The sequence below is a fragment of the Arctopsyche grandis genome, chromosome 10, assembly GCF_051622035.1.
Source record: "Arctopsyche grandis isolate Sample6627 chromosome 10, ASM5162203v2, whole genome shotgun sequence".
Taxonomy (NCBI): domain Eukaryota; kingdom Metazoa; phylum Arthropoda; class Insecta; order Trichoptera; family Hydropsychidae; genus Arctopsyche; species Arctopsyche grandis.
The window spans coordinates 6,895,280-6,913,798 of record NC_135364.1 but is presented as its reverse complement, the minus strand read 5'-3'; positions in this window follow the sequence as shown (position 1 = coordinate 6,913,798).

The window sequence follows — 18,519 nt, the reverse complement described above, 5'->3', positions numbered from 1 at the left end:
TTGGAGGAATAAAATAACATATAAGTCCTAGTCATTCCCAATCGATCACAGTGCGGCAAGTATTAAGTCTGATAAGATTAAGAAGTAGTGACGATGTTCAAAGTTGGATCTTACTCCAACTTATTTATAATATAATATTATAATTGAGTTCTTCTAATTTCCGTTGTGTGAGTTATTAATTGGTGTTAAAGTTATTCACATATTAGTATCGGCTATATATCATATTTGAATTTAAGGCAATCTTAAATGACGCTTCGAATAATTTTACAGATATGATAGATCGTTTCAGTGGCGTGTTTTCGGTTGACTGGAGGCTTAAAAGTCTGTAAATTAATGTCATGTTTATTAATTAGCTAATTTTCAGTGTGAAAAATGGCAGAATGATTAGAATCTTATCGCCCAGAAGGGGTGGACAGTTGAGTAAATTAAAATTTTCCAAAATTAATCACTTTTAACTGGGACAGGTCGGTTATTTTGAACCCCAAAAGTGGTGCGACACGTGCTAATAACGTTCGGTATCAATGATTACAAACGTGGAACGTGAAAAAATTTAATAATAATAACCTCTGGAGAACGATGTGTGTTTGGAAAAAGTTTGCCAGTGGAAACACTTGGGCAAACATGCCCCAACGGGCAAACAACACCGCAATTAATCATCTTTACGCTTTGTGTAATTTATCACCAAAAAACTGGTCAGGGACACAAAAACGATCACAATAAAAAGCTCGCCGGAATTGTTACAAATATTCGATTTTAATTCTTTTCTTATAAATCGCACCGTCCCACCAATTTATTTTTCTTGCTGAATAAACCTCAAAACTTGAGTTCAAGTATAACTAGATGAAGAAAACTAGTGCCGGATTCAATTACTAGCCTAAACTAAATAAACATTATATGTATTTGAATATATGTAGATATATGTATAATATATAAACAAAATTAAATATGTATATTTTTTTTAATAAATTTTGATACTATAAACAGAAGACAGGGTAGGGGGAAAACAGAATAGACATTCTGTGTGAATAGATATATTATATAATCTAATTAATATGTATACGTATATTTTTTGTAATAAATGTTGATACTATAAACAAAAGACAGGATAGGAGGGGAAACATTATAGACATCCTATGTAAATATGGAGATATATTATATAAACTAATTAATAATATGTATACGTATATTTTTTGTAATAAATTTTGATACTATAAATAGAAGACAGGGTAGGGGGGAAAACACATTAGAAATTATATGCGAATATGGAGATATATTATATACACTAATTAATAATATGTACATATACATACGTACATTTTTTATAAGTATGAATAAATAAAAATATCTGTATATGATTCAATTTAATGTACGCTTATAATAAGTTGAATAGGAAACCACTAGTTAATTCTAGAATCTATTTCATGAAGTTCATAAATATTTTGACAATTCCTTTAAAAAAACTTGATCGTGGTGATATAAAAATGCATAGATAGAATTGCTTTATTTAATAATCCAAAATCAAATATTTTAACACATTTAACCATTGAAGGACGGAGCGTTGAGATCGAACGAGTGTCCCTAACCGGGGTCGAGTAAGACCCCAGTATTTTTAATCAAAATACAGCTTTTCTCAATACAAATGGGTTCAATATGTGTATATCTTATTAATCATTTAATACATCAACATAAAAAAGTTTTAGTCCTATAGCATGTTTTTGACTATTTTTGTATTAAAAAATAACGCTGTAATAATAGCTGTCTCTTTCTCTCGCATTGATTCATCGATCAATAAGAATATGCAAGCGAACAGTTAAAAATATGACTTATCGCTACTGCCTTTAAATCATACTTTGGAACGTAGAAATGTATAAATGTATTTTTTACGATGTACCGCTTTTCTAAATCATACAAAATCTATTAAAATAAATTTCATGTAGTTCATTCTAGAAATAAAAAAAATATAGGGTGTATAGCTTTGAAAACCACATAGTTATTACGAAAAACGTAAAAATTGAGGCACTTGTATACCCCACTTTGGTGAGGGAGGGTTAAAACTCGTTGAACTTCTCTCAGTGGATCGAAAGAGGTTCTTGAATAAAATTTAACTGATTCACAGTGTTTACCGCTTCGTGGTTTGGTCTCATTGCAACAATCACACATTAAATGTATTTCTGCGAATCGATTGAGTATTTTCATAATGGTCTCGTAATACGCTTTATTTATATTTGCATTTTTATTGGCCGATACTCGAGCATGTTTATAATGCGATCGTATAATTTTTCAATTTGGTGCCGAGTAAGTTTTCTTAATGCCCAATTTCCTTCTCTGTTTTACTTTGTTCGTCTGCTTCTTAGCCACGATGAAAAAGTCGTCCATCTTTGACTTGAGCCGTGATTGCCATGTCGCGAGTTAAAATTTTTAAGAAAAACTTTTTTCCATTGCCCGGCCCACCCGCTTGGTGAATTTAAATTACACGGAAGCTTTTAAGCTCTGCGGATTCTGCGCTCATTGCATGAAAAATATATTTCCAACGAAAAAACTGTGTAAAACTTGGCTTATGTATGTACGTATGTATACTAGACCGTAATGGATTTGTTATGTGCAGATACTTAAACGGTATGTCGATCATTTTGAAAGGGTCTTACATATTTTCACTTAATATTTTTTTATGAAAATTTATTGTAAGGATCTAACTTGCGCGAGTATTTTTATATTAAACCTCACAGTCTCCTTTTTATATACAAAACAACACTGTTTTGTTCGAAATATATGGAAAATGAGATATAATTATGTATTATAACAAAATATACATACATATTTAGCGTTCCTCATTTTGTGGAAAATTTCTATTTTTTCCATTTTCCAATATGTACAAGTTTCATAGTCTATTTTTATGCAAATAATAAAGAATAATGTTCTCAATTGAAAAGGCCATGTTTTTTTTCACTTCTAATTCACATATATACAAATATATGTACGTATGTTCATATACGTTTTGTCAATAGATGAACTTTAATGATCCTTTTTAGTTGATATGGAAAGTTCATGCTTTGATTATTCTAAATCTCTAAAAGTAAAAAAGTAATTATTAGACTCGTACTTTTTGGACACTTAAAAATGAAATACTTCAACAAAGTGAAAAGCATTATTACACGCATATTACATATGTTATGCGTGTTATGGAATTTTTATTTACAAATATACTGTCAAGTTCCAGAGGTAGTTTATTTTTAAGTCGATTAAAATGATGACGATTCAGTCGAGATCCCATTCAATGTTTATTTATTTTTATTTTTATTAAGTTTTGATAAAAATTGTATTAGAAATAAAAGGAATTTGTTTATTGATAAATCTTTATATTATAATTTTTAACTTTCATATTAGTATATTCAAAGGAAAAAGTGATCTTGAACTTGAGATGAGCAATGAACTTGAGATACCCATTAATAATTAATAACTATTTTTTTAACTTTATTTTTACATATACATATACCAGAAAGGCTTTACAGGTAAACCCCAATGCGCCTTCCTGGCCAATTACAAACAATGCAGCATTTTTATTACACAAGTCAATGAATTACAAGATACTGAAAACTCGTATTTAAGGAGACATCTATGAATTGTACATAAATTTTATTGAACATTAATCATACTCAAATAGTTGTGACATAGTAGGTAGGAAGGTTTTTAGCAAATTTATTCGGGAACCGTTTCAACAATAAAATCAGAAAAATTGGTGAACTCTGATAGAAAACGCTCGACTAGGAGTCACAAATATACAAGTCTGACCAGCAGCACTACAGGTATACTAAAAATTATTTTCAATCGAAGTCAGATCATGGGATTGAACCCGGCGCCTCTCGGTGCTAGGCAGAAGCTTAACGACCGAGCTATGCTGCTGGCTTTTTATTTATTGAGCATAAGCTCATGATAAATAACTATTTATTAAGAGCTTACGCTTAAGCTGATCGAATTGATGTACTAACTGAATGTCGCACTGAAAATGCGGTTTATACAGTCGATGTCATTTTTTTCTCGCCAATATTTTATCTTATTGCAATTTTATATATCAATAGCTACATACATACATCCTATACATATATAGGAGAATAAAAAAAATGATATTATATGAATCGTATTTTACTGTTATATACGGAGAAAACTAATGTAAAACTTGATATCTTAGTAATTTGCGCTTATTTATTACATAATCTTTTCAAGGCCAAAGAAAAATGATATATTCATTAATTTTTGATGTGCATAAGGTTATACCTTATTCTCTTTATATTATAATTATGACGGTATTTTATGATTTAATGAAAGCTACGCCACTCTTTGTAAAAAAACCTACAGAATAAATTTATTAAGTATTTGATGAGATTTCTTTTGAGTTCGTTAAAAATATTTTAATTTCCATCCAAATATTCATTAGATTATTTAAATGTTGATTTTCTCATCATATGGTTGAGCCGGACATATTAAATACATATATATTTTTAATTACTCTTACTTGTTTATATAAGTTTGGTAAAATTCGAAACGCAAGCTCAAACGTTTATTTATACACTCGGCCACCGAGGCACGCACGGTGTTTTAACACTTTGCCGGCCAAAAATAAACATTTGCACAGCAATTGGGTAGAATGGAACATTTGAGGATCGTTTTTGTGAACGTTCGTGGTCTAAGCGTAGTCCGGCCATATAATTGGAACTGAAATTCCACTAATTATACCTACGAAAGCAGATAAGAACTATGTATTTTGGTTACATGAAGGTAATTAAGAAAAGTTTCCACGTACAATGGCTAAATACGTACACGTGAAGTTTTGTTTCGTTAATGCTGAATTGAAAAAACCTTACTCTTATTAGTAACATTGTTTTCGTGCCGCATGAATTAATCATGTTAATTGACATTCGTTGTTCAAAATTGCTTTTCAAAGTTAATTTTCGTTCAAATTTTTCCTCTTGAAATTAGAATCCCATTTAAATCGGATTCGTTTTAAAGTTTCGTCGCACTATTTACATTTTCAGTGTTTATTTTTGCCGTCGAGTTTTCTTTTGACGATGAACTTTGCTTGTTAAACTTTAGTTTGATAGACGCTACTTACGCAAATTTGCTTTTTTAAATTTACGACATCCGTTCTGCGAATGTTTTCAGTCAATATCGAATGTGTGTGCGAATTCATTAATCAATCAAACTTTCGGACACTGAAAGCCTTCATTAAAATCACATCAAACAATGAAAAACATTTATCAAACACGGAACGAAAAACATAAAAAGCATTGCCCGGATTCAAGTTAAAACATTCGATTTGATAACAAATGTGGTTATAATTGCTTTCACAATCAAATACTCATAACACTATACCGATTTGTTCGATTTTTTTTTTAATTATTATTTTTATTGTTTTATTTTGTTGTAAGTGAATTAAAACATATTTACATCGTTCACAGTGTGTATGCCCATCGGTGCGGTTACAAATATAATAAAAGGATGAATTTCAAATTATATTTTAATCTAAAATTTAATCTTTCGAAAAAACCCTCCTGAGACCCATTACGTTTTTATGTGACCCCAGTGACATCTTGTGCTCATAATTTTAAATTACCATGTGCAAGGTGAAACGATAAAAGTCCGCGTGTGTGCTCTATGTAGAGACCAAAGAGGAAATAAAGCATGATTGTGCTCCATCGACCGAAAACTAAAACACTAACTAACAAAGTCATCGACCGTTTCCATCTGCCATATGTTATCATGTTCGTCATAACTATAGAGTTGATATTTTGGCCGATGTTCGTAAGCGGAGATCATCAACAGCGAAATCTCCGTTTACGAGAAGACTATCCCGAAATCTATCAAGACGACAGTCCCATCTACAACGAGGGATACATAATAGAAGACATATCTATGCAATCGAGCAAACTGAACCCGAATCCAACTTCGGAACCGTTCGGAGACTTCGAAAGCTATTTTATAAACAGAGAAAAGGACGAGGAGAAATATGAGATCACTCCAAACACGCCTAAAAGAAAATCTGGCCTTAAACATCACAGGCACAGACACAGGGGACGAAAAAACCAAAAACAAACTAGTCCCTCTTTCGAGAGTTACTTCAAACCGGAGAGCTTAAACGAGGCTGAAATCCTAGACGAAGAGTTAAATTTTTTATACGAAGACGCAGAAGAAGATGCGATCACGAATTCCGACGAACATATCAACACTAGCGAACAACCTCAGACCAATTTTAACAAAACCAAAGCTGAACCTAAGAAACATCACCACCACGGCAAACATATCAAAGTAGAAGACAACTGGCCGTATTCTGAACTAGTTTTCGAACCATCTCCTCAACAGCTCATGAGTCAACTCGATATGATCACACCTATGCCTGCGAAAGTACAACCACCTTGGCCCGTCAAAAAGGAGGCTGTAGTAGAAGGAGAAGTCAACTTAGGAGGACTTATGATGGTGCACTCAAGGGAAGACATGTTCACATGCGGTCCCATCATGCCTCAAGGTGGCATTCAAGCCTTAGAAGCCATGTTATTCACCTTAGACATCGTCAACAAGAAGCTGAAGCTGATTCCAAACGTGACCATTGGTGCGCACATCTTGGACGATTGCGACAAGGATACTTACGGTCTTGAGATGGCTGTCGACTTCATCAAAGGTGAGTCTTCTGTCTTTGTTTTAAATTGCCGTTCGTTTAACAATGAATAGTTCGAGATTTTGCCATTAGCCGGTGAAGGTCGACCGATTTGGCGAGCTTTTCGTTATTAATGACGTAATTATTACATCGACTCGATTTACTCTGTCTGTAGGTACATATAATACGTGCTGGTAGTATGCTTCTGAAGTTTAGTATTACGCTGGCATTTACTTTGTTACGGTTTCGGTTAGCTAAACTAAATCTGGCTTTAAACGTTGCCGGCTACTGGAGCTGTTTGTGGTTAATGATAAATTATATTATTTAAACATAGGGCTAATTACCCTGCCGTTCGTGGCTTGAATGTAAAACGTTGGATAAATAATAGGAGGGGGGGAGGATAAAACTGCATTATCGTGCATCTTTATGATTCTCTTTCATTGAATTTAAAACTATGTTCCATATTTATATGGATGTATGTATATACCAGTGACGGATCCAAGAATTTTTCGAGGGCGATATTAAAGAAAAATGTAAAATGTAAAAGAAAATAATATAATTACAGAAAGGTTAACAATCAATCACTATGAATTCTAGGTTCCTGCTTTTTTACACTGTGGGTTTTCTATTTCTAACTTTTATTCATGTTGGTAGGCGTTCCATATCGTTATATGAGCCGTTATACTTGAAAATGAAAGTCCGATTTTCAGATCCAAAAACACTTTCTGTTGGACTTAATCCACAAATTGTTATTTTAAATTCGATATGTCAAAAATCTCGGAAACGCAGGGTAAAATTATTGCAGACCACCAGTATTTTTAATTTTTTTTTATTTTTATTTTACATATATACCAGGAAGGCCTTACAGGTAAATCCCAATGCGCCTTCCTGGCCAATTACAAATACAAATGCAGCATTTTTTTATTATAAGTCGTTGAATTGCGAGACACTGAAAAAACTCGCAAATTAACGAGACATCTATGAATTGTTCATAAATTTTTATTGTACATCCATCAAATTTCAAATAGTGGTGACATAGTAGGTAGGAAGGATTTTTAGCCATTTTTTTTTTCCGGGAACCGTTTCAACAATGAAATCAGAGAAAACTCTGATAGGAAACGATCAACCTGGAGTCGCAAATCCAGGTCTGACCAACAGCATACTCTGAAAAATTCATTTTTCATTCAGGGATAGAACCCGGCACCTTCTTGACGGTAAGCAGAAGCTTAACGTCCGAGCTATGCTGCTGGCTATAAATAAATATTGTTAAAAGCAAAACATTATATTAAATGTTTTGAAAAATATTTCTCGAAATGAAGAAAAGTGAACTAATGCCACTTTCAAATATAGCTGCTCATATAGCGTTTATCGAAAGAGACCAATAAGAAAATGTGCGAATTTTGAAATTTTCCTATAAGGGGGGGGGGGATTGCCCCCAAATCCCCCCTTGGATCCGTCCCTGGTATGTACGTATATACTGTCACGTCCCAATAAAAGATTAAATAAATTTTCCTTTTTTAAAACTACTTGGTTAACTAAGCAAGATTTCTTTATTATTATTAAATCGTTACATTTATCTTATTGGTAGAATTTAATTATGGAACGGAGAATTTAAATGAGATACGTAGAACTGTTTCACTTTAAATTAACTTCACTATTAACTTTGTTCTGCTGCTGATGTGTTGACTGCTACTCTCGGAGTCTCGATGGTGATGACTACCTCTCTCGGAGTCTCGATGGTGATGACTAACTTAAATTCTAACAGTAATGAGTTTATATACTCTTTTTTAAAACAATGAAGTTTTGAAGACACGTGTACAATTTTTGTTAGTGTTTAAGAAAGTGACAAAAAAACAATTCTGTTTGATTGAATTTTGGTTTTAAAACTCAGATAGGTACTAATAAAAACAATTGTCAGTTTCATTTAATACAAACTCAAATTTATAGAAATTATGATCAAAAATAATATTATTACACAAAGGTTAACGAAATCGTGTCACTGCTAATTCTCGGTTCCTGCATTTTTACCTCAGAAGAAATTGCATAATGATGTTTACTAATTATATTACATAACTGCATATAATAATATATACTCATATACATATTATATATACTGCATATAATATATAATATGGACTCGGATGTTACATATATTATATATTTACTATTTGTTTTTTTTATACATATCTATGTACATCCCGTTGTCTGTTGATTTTTCTATAAATAAAATAAAATAAAAAAATATACAGGTCCAATTTATTCGATTGGTCTAGATTAGATGCATATTATTTTTGATGTTGGAAATTTTTAAATTTTGTGCAATACATATTACATAGTTGTGCCTGTTTTTAATATAAATCTGAAAACAGTGTAATTAATTTTGTTAACGTTGTTTTTTTGTATGAATGGTAAAGTTTAAATTTAAGGCTAAGTACGATTGGTCTAAATTACCAACTAGCTGGTGTAATTTATACCATCGAATGAGGTCAAAGTTGATTTTCGGCATTGATTGATGAGAAATCTTTGTCCATTTTTGCACGTTGAGGAAAAAGGGCCGCAAGTCCCTTTCTCCCAATCGAACATTTCACCTCTTGACGACCGGTGAATCGTTCGGGACAACGACTACCGTTGAACATTAATCAAAAAATCATTATTGAAACTGAAAAGGCATACAGGGAAGGGGGAAAGTGAACGAGACCCGTTGAAAAACCCTTTGGCCGCGCAAGCGAAAACAATTTTCCATACAATGCGGTCCCGCGAGTGTTTCCGAGATGAAAAACGACCCTCAGTGGATTTTGATCATGGCCTGTCAATTTCGCTTCATTATACACAGAAATGAAAATTCTAAGGAGGGCCAACTCCACCACCAGAACCAATCGACTGATGAATAAACAATATTTTAATAGACCCGAAACGACAAATGTACCGGAGAAAATCGGCGATGGATCGAATCAACCCCCAACAAATACAATACCCAGAACATCACCCATGTGAAATGTTTAAATATAACAACACGCAGATATAAATCTCTCATCTCCCTCGGGTACCTATATATTTACGGTAAATATTAAATTGGAATTCATAATTCACAGACCGGTCGACTTATACGCTCGCATTGTGAGAACAATTCGTAGGAGTATACTGTTGAAATTGTAATATAATGTATTGTATTTTGTGTGTATTATTATCGCATTACAAAACCATGTTTGTGAGCATTACAAATTGAATTAAGACTGGTGGGATTATATTTCATTCGGTTTGTTGAATCCTACTTGGTTTTGTGTACGCCTCTAATATTACTTTAATACTCTAATATTAATATGAACTATGTACATACATACATACATTGTACATACATTATATTACAGCTTCTATTTCTGAATGAAATGTTTCATATAAAATTGTAATTTAGTATTTTGGCCCACTCATACAATTCGAATGTACGTTTCAATTTTATATTCCGATATATTTACATACATATATGTGGCGTGCGGTGACTTTTCAACCAGAGTATGCTGTCCAAAACACAATCAGTTTGTTTTTTTTTAATTTTATTTTATTCTTCCAAACATTGTCTTATTTATATTTATTAAAATATAAATATGACAATATTTATAAAACGAGAAAAAATAATAATTGTTTATCAGAATTATTCAAAACTCACTAAAGAATTACTTTATTCAGAAATCACTTGATATGTTTGATGTATCTAAAAAAAATAAAAATGTCATTCGGCCCAGCGTACATCGGCATAATGTACATTCAGCCAAATGTCCGTTCGGCCAAACGTCCGTCGGTCTAATGTCCGTTCGCCAAACGTCCGTCGGCCAAGTGTCCATCCGGTCAATAGTCTGAATGATAATGTGCTAAATATGGATTTTTGATTGAACAAACTCTGAATACATCTGAACTATATACATACATATATGTATCTATTGGATAACGATTTTTACTTCAATTTTAGTACTAAAATAATCCAAAGACTTTAAGAGTACATAGATATCGTGGTATACATACATATGTAGTTCGTTCCAAAGTAGGCTCAAAAGAATACATAAAGTGCAGATAAATTAATCGCAAAAGTGTGTGTAAAATTTTATATTCTATAAAAGCATTGCTCTACGGTCTAAATTGTCATAAAATTTTTAAACATTTCCCATTTTACGAATATTTTTACACAGCATATTATATAGGCACACTTATAAAGTTATACAGACAAACGTAGTGACAATATAAACTCATTATAGTGTATGCCATAAGGTTTTATGAATTGATTGTTATATTATACAAACATATTCATGACGTTAAGAAATGTCAAAAAAGAAATTCATTGGACAAAATTATATACATCAATCATTACATTTGTGCTATAAATCTAAACATTTACATACATTAATTATAAATAATTAACTATCGATATTAATTTTGATTTTTAAATGCTTTTTATTATTACTACATTATGTTCACAATACATATTATATCTATTTCAATAGCTAATTATCTACTGATCATTTTATATTTTATAATTTTAATTTAATTTTGTTAGTAAGCATAGTATTATATTATTCTAATGTTAATGTACAGCACAATAGGAAAAAGAGCTCAAAAACATATTCACCTTAGAAATGCTCATTATAACTTCTAATACATAATATTAATTAAAGACTCTCTAAAGTCGACGATCTAAAGCAGATTGTAATCTGTAATCAGTGTTTCTACCTGAAGGGTATAGACATTTTGTTGTAATCACCGAAACATACGTACATATTGTCTAAGTTACAGACCAAGTTTTCTTGATATAAAGTTTCATTTTGAACACATATTTTCTAAGACAAGTTTTTACATGGAAGATTCGGGCTGAAACCTACATACACTCGGAACATCATAAATATCCCTTAATTCCGAGGCAAACGACCACTAAAGCAAACTGAAATTTCGCAAGATTTTTTTCTGTTTCTCGTTCCATCTGTCGGTTTTCCTCGGTGCTAATTTGTTGTGAAGTAATCTAATACGTGTTCAGTACAATGATGATAGACAGAAGCGCGTTCACATAAAAGTGTACCATTTTCTCGGCATAATCTAATTTCACCTCCGTGGAAATTAGCGCGCGTAAAATTAGGGGATTGTAATGAGAAGCTGTTTACAACCTTTTTGCGTGGCGGTCTCGTCTCGGAGACGTATTTAAAGTCTGAGAGAATTTCACGCCACTTTGGTACGCCTAAAAAGTACGCGCACTTAATTGAAACGAATTCCACCTAGCCAGGCGTGCTCAACTGAACCAACGATTTATACTACCACCCCCACCCACTCCTCCTCATATCTCTCCTACGACGGGAGAGATAGAGAGAGAGAGATTCACTGTGTATAATGTACGGGGAAAACCGGAAAAGTGGAAGATAAAATGGAAGTTGAAGATCTCTCTCGTCCCCGCTCGCAATTAAAAGCCGAGCGTTAAATAACACGGTTTTGTTCCCGATAATGGGCCCTATTTGTATCCGCCAGCTACAGCTATGGAATCGTCATACGTTTCTGCACTTAATCGTCTCGAATTTATATCAAGGTTAGAGCTATATAGTATGGGATGAGGGTTAAAAAAACCGGTTAGATAGACTTTGCCGACTTTGCCAAGGTCCATGTCGCACTTGTGCTTCAACGCCGGTGTTAAATTGCTGTGCAATTAACTTTATGTTCGGAACTTTTCGTTTTTTATTGCTTAAATTAATTGGATTTTACTATTTCTCCATGGTGGGTAATAGCCTAGCCTTATTTCGTATACTTTCGTATTTGGTTTAATTGATTATACGTAAGTGATATACATACATATGTACGTCTGCCAGTACGCTACACTATTACATATGTATTCGTATTATTGAAAAAGGCTGATTTTCTTGTATGATTTATACCATAAATAATAAAAATATAATATATGGTATTATATAATATATGGTATATTTTAGAAATCCTTATATTATAAAAATATACTAAAAGGATTTCTAAAAATGAAACCGAAGTACAACCCTTCATACTTACGTACATATATCAAAAACATCTTATTTTCCATGTAGGATGAAAATCTCGCTTACCGATTCTCGGAATTAAATTAAAATAGAATTCAGTCTTCATGTCAAAATTTGTATCTGTACACATGTATGTATTTATTTGTACAATGGATATTATAAAATAAATTGGATATAAAATACTCTCAGAATTCGTTTGAATTAATATGGAAAATTGTAAATTATGATTCGATTTACATAACATCTTAGTAAAATCCTCATTGTCTTAGATTTTTCATTAATATTTTTAATTTATACTCATTTTATTTTAATTTAGACTTCAATTGTATTGAAGTGCATTTTGAGTCATTGTGAAATTTTTATGAGCAGTTGTATTATTATTTATTTATTATCATTAAATATTTAAGGTGATAAGCATATTAAGAATTATCTTCCAATTTCTAAACTGACCATTTTCGGAATGTTAGAGAAGATTGTCACTGATCAAATTTATTATTTCTGAACAACGTGGTTTTCTCTGTAAAAAATCAGAAGAATAACTGATTTCATAATATTTTCTATGGAAGATACACATATGTATGTATGTCAGACTGATGCTATTTGTGCTGACTTTTCAAAGGCTTTCAATAAAACCTCGATGAGATTTTTGTTTGGATGTGTCGTCTTATGCTGCGTACGGACCAAACCAACGACGATTTTGGTCCAACGATTTAACCATCAGGATAAAACCAGTAGCGTACAAAATATCGAAATAAAAATTAAATTTAAAAATTGAAATTAAATATCAAAATTAAAAATATTATTATTATATTAAAATTAAATTCAAATATAAAAATAAAATTATAATCAATATATTAAAATTAAAATAAAATATTGAAATTTAAAACAGAACATGCCCAATTTAAATAAATTTTCGAGATTGACCTAAAATTAGATCATCAACAATCACATACAGATAATCCTCGACTTTTGTTTGTCGAAGATGTTTTGACTTATGTAGATACGCACTAAGATCGAAAAAAAAATCAAAGAATTATTATTTTTACTTCCCCGTAATGCGCAGCTACTGAGCATATATCATGTGTAAGTATGGGTGACCGAGTTGATGGCTTCAACCCGAGACGTTGTCGGTTTTATCAAAGGAAATTTTTTTGTCTTCAATTGTTTCTCTCGTCGAAATAAATCAATTAATTGAATCATTTCAGAGGTAAATTTTATCGGATAATGTCTTCAATTGTTTTTCTCGTCGAAATAAATCAAATAATTAAATCCATCTCAGAGGTAAAATTTATCGGATAATGTGTGATTATTAATTTTATTTCGACGAAAGAAAAAAAAACCCTTTGACAAATCACCGACATTTTTTTTGTTAAATATTTCATCGACGGCGAAACACATTGGTGTATCGTGACGACTTATAAGAAACAATAACAAGGTTTTTTTCGCTCGTAATTATAATATTTCTCTGGTTGTAATGCATAATATAAGCATTTTCTATCAAAATGTACGAGGCCTTAAATCTAAACTGGATGAATTAGGTTCTAACTCGGCTATTCAATGTGCTGACATCCTGGTACTAACGGAAACCTGGCTTGACGACTCTGTGCATGATTCTTTTTAATTTACATTAATGACATCTCAAAAATAATTAAGTATTCAGACTATCTTTTATTCGCCGATGACCTTAAGCTTTTTAAGACAGTTAAGTCTCATAGTGACGCAGCCCTTCTCCAATTGGACTTAGATGCGCTGTCAAGTTGGTCTGTCGATAATAAATTATTTTTTAGCATTCAAAAATGCTGTGTTCTCAATGTGACAAGATCTTCAAATCGCTTGATTTATCCATATCGCCTAAGTGGTGTTGAATTAAAGTTTGTAGATGAATATTGTGATTTGGGGGTCTTGTTCTCGAATAATTTTCAATTTAAACGACACATAGACAATATTTGTTTGCGTGCAACAAAAATGCTGGGATTCTTACTAAGAGTTAGCAAACCTTTCCAGAGTACGTTGGTGCTTAAAATTCTTTATGAATCTTTAGTACGTAGTATTCTAGAATTTTCTTCTATTATATGGAATCCTACCCATATAACTCATTCATTGAAGATTGAGAGAATCCAAAAACGGTTTCTCAGATATCTTTATTTGAAACAGGGTGGTTATTATCCTTGGCTATATCCTAGTGCATTCCTATTAGGGGCGTTAGGTTTCAACTCATTGGAGTCTCGTCGGAATATGTTACTGGGAAGACACTTTTTTAAGCTGTTGAATGGGATAATACACAATCGTCAGGTTCTAAAGGAATTTAGGTTTAATGCACCTTGTAAATTCAGGGACTTGAGAAATCGTGATTTGTTTGTTCCTCCTGTGGCTCGCACAAATATGCTGTCAACGGCTCCTATATCTAGAGCGATATATCTGCTTAACAGGATTTCTGGTGAAATTGACCTCTTCAATATAAAATATACTAATCTGGTTGAGTGGTTGTTGAGGAATGCCAGTGGTTGATTTTGCCTATTATAAATATTAATGATTGTTATTACTTTATCTATGTTTTTTCTTTTTTTTATGATTTTATGATTTTAATGATGTTGTGTTAATATTGTTATTATTAAAAGTTATTATTACTGTTATCATGTTATTATTACTGAATGACCGGCCACAGCGACGCGTTGGAGATCTCTGTAATGTCACTGTGGCTAATATGTTAAATAAATAAATAAAAAATAAAAAAAATATCGTCGTAATTCAAAACATTGTTGTAATTCAAAGCATCAACGATGATCTAATTTTAGCTCAATCTCGCTCGTTAGCTTAATTTTGATATTTAATTTCAATTTTTTTATTTAATTTTTATTTCGATATTTTGTACGCTACTGGTTTTAAAAGTTGGCCCAAAATCGTCGTTGGTTTGGTGCGTACGGACCATTATAAAATGTATTCTTCGGATTAACCCGAGGTTCTCATTAAAGTCTTCTACCAGTTGTTTCTCAATGTTACCAAGTGTTTCCACATTTCATTCTATAGACTGACATCCCCTTTATTGTATACATAAGTTTCCTATCAATATTAATATATTACTAACGGTTGTGTGAGAGACCTTAGCGTTTTACTTGATAGTAAAATATCATTCCGTTTTTATATTTATTTAATAATAAGCAAAGGCATATACATAGGAAATCTGGTTTCGTTTAAAGACTATTCAAGCCCTTTAACCCCATAGTACTGTTGCCTTACTTTTTAATTAATTTGTAAGAATTTGGAAATTGCTAGAACTGTTCGCATTTCCATTTAACAATATTCTCTCTCATATTGATCCTATTTATTGTTCCGTTTCTTGCTTTAAATTTTTATTTTTTGATCATTTTATACATACATAAATATGTAAATATAATCCTATATCTACCATTATTAATTATTTTTTTTTCTTTTTTTATTTATTTTTTATTGTTGCTATAAATCTTTACAAACTTTTTTGCTTGTTTGTTTCTGTTTTTTAAAATAAATGAAATCATAATGTAAACGTGTTTTGAAATTTGTGAATGTACATTTAATTTGAAGTGATTAAATTATAAAGGGTTTATATTACTATATCGTAATAATTTTATTTGAATTCTACGGAATATACGATATAATTTTGATTTTTTTTATAATTTTTGTTACATATTATTTAAAGTTTTCAAATGATACTATATAATATATGTATATATAGTATATATGAATGCGAAAAAAAATGCTCAGCATTTTATTATCCAAATTCAAAATTTTATAATACAAGTGAGTTTTTAATTCGATTGCATGACTAGCAACAATAAACACATTTTTTGTATTAAATATAATATGAAACGATTCTTCAAACTTCATCGCCAAAAAGGCGATGAAGTTTGGGTTTCATTCATCCTTTTTCGGTACACATTTCAGAGACTTTTTCAAACTCATTTTCACTTTCGTTATTTTGCGTTTCATTGTGAAAATATTTCGGCCTTTTGTTTCCAAGCTAATTCCATTACTTCAGCAAACATTTATGTTTGAAATAAGCCGGTCAACAATAACGCAAATACCGACCCCGATTATTTATAGGTACATACATACATATACAAACATTTTTTCCAGGTCGAGCCATGTACTGGAAAAATGCGGGAAATGGTCGACGAGTAAAAATTAATTCCGAAGTTGTAATGCAGGTGAATTACGAATACAAATTAGAAAGGCCAACCGATGCTACGAAAGTAATTCTAGATCTCTGAAATCTAAAGGCGGTCCTTGCTTGTGTTTTATGTAAAAGTTTTTCCGGGGCCAACTAAATAATTACTCGCGAAGGGAACGAGCTTAAGAAGATTATGCTAGATTCTCTGGCCAACTTTCTCTCTTCTTTCGTTTCCCTGTCCTGTCGCCTTCTTGCCGATGAACTTAAAAAGCTTTAAGTCTCGTGTCAAGCCTCAGTCGCAAAGTTAATTTTGCACGATACTTCAAATCTCGAGATTTTCTTCGAGTGTTGCACAAGTTTGCTAACGTCTTCACAGGAAATGTGAGCCGATACATACACATCGAATGACCTGTAACAGCAAAACCCATTTGGGTTTCCCTTTGGCTGATCTTTTTTACAGCTAAAAGCTATTTACAACATACTTTCAGCGAATCCTTGCTGTGAAAAAAATACTTATCCTATTACCGACATTCGTACCAGATGTTTTTCCATTAAAATATTAGTATTTTTATTTATATTGACAAACATATATGTACAATTAGGTATATGTATGACATTTTTTTTCATTTCCACTTACATATACATCTGTACCTATATAAATAATATATACTAAATACATAGTTAATTATTTTATACATTTCCGTAACTTCCACTAGTTGATATACTGATTTCTTAAGCGTTACATATGTAGAGCATCTTATTATCATACGCAAATCTTATCCAAACTTTGTACATAAACGTTCTAGGAAAAGTATATTCTTACATACGTCGCTAAAATTATAAAACTCTTCATCGTTAAAAGTTGAAAATCGAAGTTCATAAAAATAAATTTAAAATACAATTTATAATTCAAATAATATTATATATTCTACTCTTGTTTACATATATGTACATACATACATATGTATATTTGATATTTAACTTTTCTAATCATTACGCTTATGCATACTTTTGTATAAATTAAATATATTCTATATACATATGTATATTGCAGTTCCAATTCCAATATTCTGAAGGGGTTTCTACGATGCTAATTAAACTTGGAATTTTCAACTAAAAAGTTGGAAAGCAGTACGTCAGACGATATACACCCCAGAATGAATGTTGACGCAATACTGGGAAATAACTTAACTCCCTTAAAACATAAAACAGAAAAGCAACAAGGGCAAATATATAGTATTCATTTACCGTTTAAAGTGTCCTTGAAACCAAAAATGGTAGAATTATGCAAAAATTATGCAAAAAGTTCGGTAATATTTGGGACTAGAACAATGTGATTATGTGCAATACAAATTGTATTGTGATATTGTCATCGACATACATACTCTGCCATTTGAAATACCAGTTACACTTTAACCGACGACGGCAAACAAACTAACAAAGCTTTAATTTCGCCCAGTTGAATATTTCCCATATACTCGTAAATTAATTATTATGTTTACTAAATGATTGGGTTTTTTAACGAGAACAAGTAACCGTTAACGTTTAGCTAACTCGCTGTTACGCCGATTGAGCTAATCGTTTTGAACAATGTCTTTGAACACAAATTCATATGAAAATCCACTAAATTCAAATACATATGTACGTATATTATATTCACTCCATAGACGAGTGTTTGATTCAATTAATTAATATTATATATCTCATTG